This window comes from Nicotiana tabacum, chromosome 21, assembly GCF_000715075.1.
Source record: "Nicotiana tabacum cultivar K326 chromosome 21, ASM71507v2, whole genome shotgun sequence".
NCBI classification, from domain to species: Eukaryota; Viridiplantae; Streptophyta; class Magnoliopsida; order Solanales; family Solanaceae; genus Nicotiana; species Nicotiana tabacum.
Genome location: NC_134100.1, coordinates 31,542,407 through 31,552,012, shown reverse-complemented (window position 1 = coordinate 31,552,012; position 9,606 = coordinate 31,542,407).

Here is a 9,606-nt window from a genome sequence, read left to right as displayed (position 1 = left end):
ATACTCTCTTATAACAGAACTTACTTATCTAATGGAATTCTTAAAGTTACGTCCCATTATTCAGGCGGGTCCTGAAAACTCCTATGCAAACTTTGAAGCCAACTTATATTCCTTTGGTGTATATTTATGCTATATTTACTCCTTATGATTGTTTTGGATTTTAGCCTAGGTCCCATTTTCCAGGAGGGTCCTGAGAATTTTGTGATCAAACCTGCCTGGTACTTGCTTTCCTTATGGAGGGCTTCCTGAAACAAATGTCATCTTTGCCCCTGTTTCAAATCAAAGAAAATCTTGTCAGTTTAAAACGTGGTGGTTAGTTGTGGCATTCTTGCTGGGAATGGTTTTCTCTTTGCCATGCTTTGCTTCGACCGACTACCTTGAACTGGTCGAGAATGTTTTGACCTCCCAACTGATCGTTAACCACAGGATCCCCAGCTGTTGTTTTTCACTTCTAACCCTTTTATTCGAAACCATACATCTCCCACGACATTACTGAACCATTCCACTAATTTAACCTTTACTCACACTCTATGTCCCACTTTTCATCATACCATCTCTAGCATGTCCTAGCCGCATTTTACTTTGTGCAATTTTGAATCTGGTAGTACACTTTGACATTCCTTCTTATTTGTTGAAACAAGGCTAACCTTGGAAGAGCTTTAGAGGAGTAAAATTAACAACAATGAAATGCAATGATTTTGAGAATTAAGAATAAAGAAGAAAATACAAATTTGGATGACTGTTGGAGATAGGAAAAGAAACTTATCTGAGTGGAGTCACTTGCACCAATGATCATGGTATGCATTTTGGATTAATCAGCCCAGTCTATTTAACCAATCTCTTTTCCAATTGTTTTACTTTGTGCTCCAAGATTTCCACAACCCAATTTTTACTTTCCGCCAACTTACGGACCTTGTTCGACTTGCAGTGCCCTGAAGGGTTTTTACCGACAAACCTCTCTCATTTGTTTATTCCTAAATTCCTATTCGCCTCATGGTGCCCGCGAAGGTTTTCACCGATAAGACTCTCTCATTTTTTGATTTCTCTTGCTTAAACCGGAGTGTTGCCCCTGATATGAATTCTCTTTACTTGCTTGATTTGGCATCTCTCGAAGACTGATCGGGAGGTCTTTCTTTGGACAACCATGTGGGTTCTTGGATATGTTTGGAAAGAAAAGGGTATCGAAAAGGCTCCAAGCATCTCAAATGGGTTAGAATTACAACTTTTGGAATCAGATTTCTTATCACAATCACAACTTCTGCCCCAGTTTCTTGCTTGGGGATCTTTTGATATTTTATTTTACTATGACCGAGCCATGAGGCTGCCTATGTATCCTTAACAGGAATCAGGTCAAACGTAGTTCACACATGAATTTCCTTGTTGTTATACTTTCTCTTTTCACTTCTTTTCTTTTCTCTTTTTTCTCTTCTTTCTTTTCTCTCTTTTTCGTTATTGATTCCAAAAAAGGGGTATGAAAGAAATAAATAAGGCTCAAAAGGGGGAACAAAAGGGTAAAGTGTTTAGATAGCAGAACAAATTGCCTTCGTCATTTCAATCTTCGAAATAATGCCAAATACAAACAATCAACAATTATACCAAAGAAATTATACATAATATCTCTTGACTGCATCAGAATTTATAGTCATGTCTATGTATTTTCCTTCGATATCTATTAAACATAAAGCACCATTGGACAATACTCTGGTTACAATGAATGGCCCTTGCCAATTCGGGGCGAACTTGCCTTTTGCTTCAGCCTGATGTGGAAGGATATGTTTCAACACTTGATGACCCACTTCAAACTTCCGGGGACGCACCTTTTTGTTGTATGCTCTTGCCATTCTCTTTTGATATAACTGGCCATGACATACTACTGCCAATCGGTTTTCATCAATCAAGTTCAATTGCTCCAAACGGGTTTTGACCCACTCATCATCATCAATCTCAGCCTCAGCAACAATCCAAAGGGACGGGATTTCAACTTTTGCAGGTATTACTGCTTCAGTACCATATACCAACAAATAAGGAGTTGCACCTACTGAAGTACGGACAATAGTGCGATAACCCAACAACGCAAATGGTAATTTTCGTTCCATTGTCTCGAACCTTCTGCCATTTTCCGAAGTATCTTCTTTATGTTTTTGTTGGCTGCCTCGACCGCTCCATTCGCCTTGGGACGATATGGGGTAGAATTGCGATGTGTAATCTTAAATTGTTGACATATATCTTTCATCAAATTACTGTTAAGATTAGCACCATTATCCATGATGATCACCTTTGGGATTCCGAATCGACAGATGATATTTGAGTGAACAAAATCAACCACTGCTTTCTTGGTTACATACTTGAAAGTTTTAGCCTCAACCCACTTGGTAAAATAATCAATGGCCACTAGAATGAACCTGTTGTCCGTTGGATGCTGCTGGCTCAATTGGTCCAATGACATCCATACCCCAAGCAACGAAGGCCATGGTGCGGACATTGTGTGCAACTCGGATGGCGGAGAATGAATTAAATCTTCATGTACTTGACATTGATGACATTTGTGCATAAAACTGATACAATCTCGCTCCATGGTGAGCCAATAATAACCTGCTCGGAGAATTTTCTTTGCCAGCACATATCAGCTTATATGTGGTCCGCAGACTCCCGAATGTACTTCGGACATGATAGCTGTAGCTTGTCTAGCATCTATGCATCTTAACAATCCAAGGGTTGGAGTTCTTTTATACAAAACTCCTCCACTTAAAAAAAACCCACTTGCCAACCGTCGAATTGTTCTCTTTTGATCCCCCATGGCTTGCGCCGGATATATCCCCATTCTGATGTACTCCTTGATATCGTGGAACCACGGTTCACCATCAAGTTCTTCTTGTACCATGTTACAGTAAGCATGTTGATCTCGAACTTGAATATGCAGAGGATTGACATAAGCCTTGTCCGGATGATGCAACATTGATGCTAAGGTAGCCAAAGCATCGGCAACCTCATTATGGACCCTCAGAATATGCCTGAACTCCACTGATCGAAACCGTTGACAAAGATCATGCAAACATTGTCGGTACAGTATGAGCTTCAAATCTGGTATTTCCCATTCTCCTTGAATTTGATGTACCAGAAGATCCGAGTCTCCCAAGACCAAGACTTCCTGTACATCCATGTCTGCAGCTAGCCTTAAACCCAAAATGCATGCCTCGTACTCAGCCATATTATTGGTGCAATAAAACCGAACCTGAGCCGTAACAGGATAGTGATGCCCTGTTTCAGAAATAAGCACAGCCCCTATTCCAACTCCTTTCATGTTGGCAGCCCCATCAAAGAAAAGTTTCCAACCTGGTTTTTCAATCTGCTCCAGTTCGTCGATATGTACCACCTCTTCATCAGGAAAATAAGTTCTCAATGTCTCGTAATCTTCATCGACTGGGTTCTCGGCCAAATTATCGGTAAACGCTTGGGTTTTCATTACGGTCCAAGTCACATAGACGATGTCAAACTCTGTGAGCAAAATCTGCCACTTCGCAAGTCTTCCTGTCGGCATAGGCTTTTGAAAGATATACTTCAACGGATCCAAGCACGAAATGAGGTAAGTAGTGTAGGATGACAAATAATGTTTCAATTTCTGAGCCACCCAAGTTAGGGCGCAACATGTCCTTTCCAGGTGAGTGTACTTAACCTCATAAGTCGTGAATTTTTGCTAAGATAGTAGATGGCATGTTCCTTTCTGCCGGTGATGTCATGCTGCCCCAGTACACAACCAAATGAATTTTCCAGGACTGTCAAGTAAAGAATCAAAGGTCTCCCTGGTTCTGGCGGAACCAGCACAGGCGGATTTGACAAGTATCCCTTTATCTTGTCGAATACTTCTTGACACTCATCAGTCCATTTGACCGTAACATCCTTCTTTAGCAACTTGAAAATAGGCTCACAAGTTGTTGTGAGTTGAGCAATAAACTTGCTGATGTAGTTCAACCTCCCTAACAGACTCATCACCTCAGTCTTGCTCCTCGAAGGTGGCAATTCTTGGATAGCTTTGATCTTTGAAGGGTCCAACTCAATGCCTTGACGGCTGACTATGAATCCCAATAATTTTCCGGATGGAACACCAAATGCACACTTGGCAGGGTTAAGTTTGAGGTTGTACCTGCGAAGCCTCTGGAAAAATTTCCTCAAGTCTCCGACGAGGTCGGCCTGCTGCTTTGACTTTATGATTACATCATCTACGTACACCTCAATCTCCTTGTGTATCATATCATGGAACATAGTAGTCATTGCCCTCATGTAAGTTGCCCAGCGTTTTTCAAACCAAACGGCATTACCCGGTAGCAATAAGTTCCCCATGGCGTGATGAATGCCGTCTTTTCTGCATCTTCTTCATCCATTAGAATCTAATGATAGCCAGCATAGCAATCCACAAAAGATCCAATCTCATGCTTGGCACAATTATCGATCAAAATGTGGATATTGGGTAGTGGAAAGTTATCCTTCGGACTTGCTTTGTTGAGATTGCGGTAATCGATGCATACTCTGATCTTGCCGTCCTTCTTCGGCACAGGCATGACATTAGCCAACCAGTTAGGATATCGGGTGACCCAAATGACCTTTGCATCCAACTGCTTGGTGATTTCTTCCTTAATCTTCACACTCATATCAATTTTGAATTTCCTCAATTTTTGTTTGACGGGAGGAAACGTTGGATTAGTGGGCAATTTGTGGGCCACTAAATCAGTGCTTAAACCCGGCATGTCATCATACGACCATGCAAAAATATCTTTGTATTCGATGAGTGCTTTGATTAACTCTTCCTGGATCTTTGGCTCGAGGTGGACACTTATTTTAGTCTCTCGGATATTATCTATGTCCCCTAAATTGACGGCTTCTGTTTAATTCAGGTTGGGTTTGGATTTTTCTTCGAAGTGAATTAACTCCTTACTAATCTCTTCGAAGGATTCATCCTCATTGTATTCTGATTCGTAGTCACAATTTACTTCTTGAATTATTATTTCAAAATCAGATTGATGTTTAAGACTGGGCTGAGGATTCCTTATGCATGCCATGTCATTAGAACCAGCGTAAAAAGAACTATACAGAAAAGAAAAGAAAAACAAAAGAAAAAATATCAGGAATGATAAAGAAAGGGAAACTGCATTTCATTGAATGATGAAAGATAACAAGGTTTGCACACTTCAAACAGACTGAAAGATAAAAATCTGGATTACAACCCTGGAATAACCCAGACAAACTGAAGGAAAATCAAAATAAACTACCAAGACTCCTTTCAAATGGGGAGAGGGGTGGCTTCCCAATTATTAAGCTTTGTTTCTAGCCCAACGAATTGAATTTCTGCGTTGCTAGGACCTTCACCACTTTCCACCATGTTCACAACGTCAAACAACTTCTCAAATTGAAAAAGACTTTCAATTAACTCTTTATCCAGCTCAATCATAGGACTGGGAATTGTTGTTACTGGGTGACTTTTGGTACCGGACTTGACAAATGATTTGGAAAGACGTGGGACTGGATTTGGAAGGACCCATGCCTTCTGTTTTAGCTTTCTGGCCCTTCTTATGTCTGCGACAGTGGGCTTGAATCGTAGACCAAATGTTCCCAAATTTTCAGGAAGGGACACCGGTTGTATGATGCCTTGCAAAGATGAGCCCAAACCTTTACCGAGTACAAAACCATTCTTCAATATCTCATAGGCTACCATGACCGATGCGGCGGTTATCTTCGAATTTGGAATGTATTTCCCCTCCAAAACTTTCTCTACCAACATCGTGTCAGAAACCTGGTAGACCCATGGTCATCTTCCACCTCAATGACCGGTACAATAGCATTGCTGTGAGCGCATAAACTGTATTCCCCATGCACAACTATTTCTTGTCTATCCCATTCAAATTTGACTACCTGTTGTAGTGTTGATGGGACTGCTTTAGCGGCGTGGATCCATGGTCTACCTAATACCAAATTATAGGAAACAACTATATCCAGCACCTGAAACTCCATTGTGAACTCGACTGGCCCTATCGTCAGCTCCAGCACTATGTCCCCAACTGAATCTTTACCTCCGCCGTCAAATCCCCACACACAAATACTGTTCTTATGGATCCTCTCATCTTCTATTTTCAACTTTCTTAAAGTGGAGAGAGGACAGATGTTTGTGCTTGACCCGTTGTCAACCAATACCCGAGTCACCACAGAGTTCTCACACTTCACTATAAGGTAAAGGGCTCTGTTATGCTCAGTACCCTCTACAGGCAATTCATCATCGGAAAAAGTAACTCTGTTTACTTCGAAATTTTTGTTGGCTATTTTTTCCAAATGATTCACGGAGATCGTATCGGGAACGTGCGCCTCATTCAAGATTTTCATTAAAGCTTGACGGTGCTCATCCGAATGGATCAATAATGACAATAGGGAAATTTGAGCAGGCGTCTTTCTTAATTGTTCCATGATAGAGTAGTCCTGTAGCTTCATCTTCCTCAAGAATTCTTCTGCTTCTTCTTCAGTTACGGCTTTCTTTACCAGAGCCGGATTGTATTTTGTTCTTCTTAACTCCTCGGGAGTGAAACACCTTCCCGAGCGAGTCAAACCCTGGGCTTCACAAACTTCTTCTTTGACCTCCTTCCCTTTGTACATCATTGTTACCCGTTCATAATTCCATGGAATAGCCTTGTTGTTGATTATTGGTAACTGGGTTACCGGCTTGATAATAACTCGATCTACGTGGGCACCGTCCACAATTATGATGGGTTTGCTGGCCGCTCCTAGTACGATTACCTTCACCCCTTCCTGTTTTGTTGCAACCTTGCTTGAAGATCCCTTCTCAACTGCCACAGATGGCTCAACACTCTTTCTGCTCGACTTGAGCACCGACTTCTCACCCTCTGATTGTTCAACTACTTTGACTCCACTGGACCAAATCATCATGATGGTCTGTGATGGCTTCCTGGGCTCTCCCTCAATATGCACTATTTCAATCATATTTGCCTCTTGGTGGGTTGGCATAGGATTCCTGCTAATATTCGGTGCCACGGGAGCTTGAACTTCAATTCTATTGGTATCAATGAGTTCCTGTATCGCACTTTTTAAGTGCCAGCAATTCTCTATGTCATAACCTGGAGTACCAGAACAATACTCATAGTTGATAGTATAATCAAGATTTTTTGGAGGAGGATTTGGCAGTTTGGACTGTATCAGCCTTAGTATATCCAGCTGTATTAGCATGTGGAACAGACTAGTGTATGATTCTCCCAACGGAGTAAAGGTTTTCTTTTTCTGCAACCTTTCACCCTTGAATGCTTGACTAGGCCGGAAACTTGGTCCGGGAGTGTTTTGGTAGGCTCGTGGATGTGGGTAAGTATTTTGTGGAATGGGAGCACGCCATTGCGTGTGGGCGGGAGGTTGGTTGTATGCTTGTACATGATGGACGGAAAAATGAGGTTCTGGTAGGGGATAGTAGTGTTGTGGTGGATTGTGGTGGTAAGTTTTTTTGTGGGATCGAGGTTGATTATAGTGGTAAGGTGAGCCTCTGGGTCCGGACCAAGTTCTTGAATCAACCATTGTCGCATCCTCTCTCTTATTTTTCCCAATCCCTCATATTCTTCCCTGAATAGCCTGAGTAGTTGCTTTGATAGTCGAATAGCTCATTATTTTATTCGACTTGAGGTCTTCTTCTACCATGCCCCCCATCTTTACCACTTCGTTGAATGACTTCCCCACAGTTGAGACTAGATGGCCATATTAGGTAGGTTCTAAAGCCTGTAGGAAGTAATCCAGCATCTCACTTTCCTTCATTGGGGGATCTACTCTTGCTGCTTTCTCCCTCCATCGAAAACCATATTTCCTGAAACTTTCGTTATGCTTTTTCTCCAGTTTAGTCAAGGATGGTCGATCTGGAATGATCACAAGATTGTACTGGAAGTGACAAGCAAACGCTTATGCCAGATCATCCCATGTGTACCATCTTCCGTGATCTTGGCGGTTATACCATTCCAATGCTGATCCACTCAAACTCTGACTGAAGTAAGCCATTAACAATTCATCTTTTCCTCTTACTCCCCTCGTCTTGCTGCAAAAACCTCTCAAGTGGGCTACTTGATCACCGTGCCCGTTGTATAGATCAAACTTGGGCATCTTAAAACCTGCCGGCAATTGCACATTCGAAAACAGACATAGGTCCTTGTAGGTCATACTTACTTAACCTCCCAATCCCCGCATGTCCCTGAAAGATTGCTCTAAGCTTTTAACTTTCCTGAACATTTCTTCTTGTTCGGGATTTTTGGATTGTTTATCAGCTTCTATCGGAAAGTCAAAGCGAGGAGTATAGGAATGGGTTTCTGGAGCTTTGAAAGTGGGCTCCGAGGGGTAGTATTGGTTGTCCTGGGCCTGGAACATTGGCTCGCTAGGAGATTTGTGGAGTGTAGCTGGCGGAGGTGCTACGAAGATAGGAGTTACTGGTGGAGGAGGGAATTGGTTTAGGGGGTGGTGACTATGGCATATGAGAAGTGGCGCCCCGGTAGTGTTGGTAAATGGGAAAGCTCAGGGATAGATCGGTAGCAGGATGATCCTAAGGTTGAGCCGGTGGTGGAGTGAAGGTAAGATTAGTCGGGTAAGCTGATGATGGTTGTCCTTTAGCCCAGGCCTAATACATTTCCTTCATTTGTTGTTTCAATTTGTACATCTCTTCTTTTATGGTATTGACATCCAACTCTTTCCCTTCTCTCGAAGGATCGATGTCACTGGTGTCTACATCTGGGATGGACATGATTATTTCACCTTTGGATCTGGTTTGGTATGGGTGGGTTGCCAGTATGCTGCTTGAATTCTGATATCAACAACAAAACTTGTTAGTGATTAGAGCTTTAACAAATAGGCAACCGCACATAGGAATGCAATGCACCTAGGCAATTAGTCATTTCTATCATGCATTTGCTTGGTTGCTTGTGTCATCCTGGCTTTTCCTATTTATGACCTTTCCCTTTTATTGTTAGTCACGCCTATCCTTTATTCCTCCCCTTTTTTCCATTTTATTCTTTTCTTTTGGTTGTGGTCTAATCCTATGGAGATTGCCTACGTATTATGACCCCGCATGAATCAGACCGAGCGTAGTTCTGGCGCAATAAAGTGTAAAAATGAATAACAAAATATTTTCAATTCTTCTCATAAAAAGGAAACTCTTTGCAATACAACGATTCAAAGCTAAGAGACTCAAAAAGGAAAACAACAGACTCCAACAGAAAAAGAAAGGTACAGACTCAAGTAAAATCAAGAATACATTAATGCTCCTGATGCCCGCGGGACATCATTCGGTCTCTCCACGAGCCTAAATGTGATATCCCCTTGCAGTCGCTCCAAATCACTCATAACTTGGCAGACGAAAGTTATCACTGCAACAAAAAAGGTGGTACGAGTCATGTCCTCGCACGCTTGTCACTTCATGCTAATGTAGTCAGCGATGGTTCTGATCCTTTCTCTAATTTTGCCTTTTTCCTGAAGCAACTGCCCTATCTGCTGATTCCGAGCTTCTAACATTTGAGAGTCATGAAGGTGTTGATTTTGCAACTGCTGCATTCCTTCCTCTATTTGAGCCATCAGATCATAACAGTG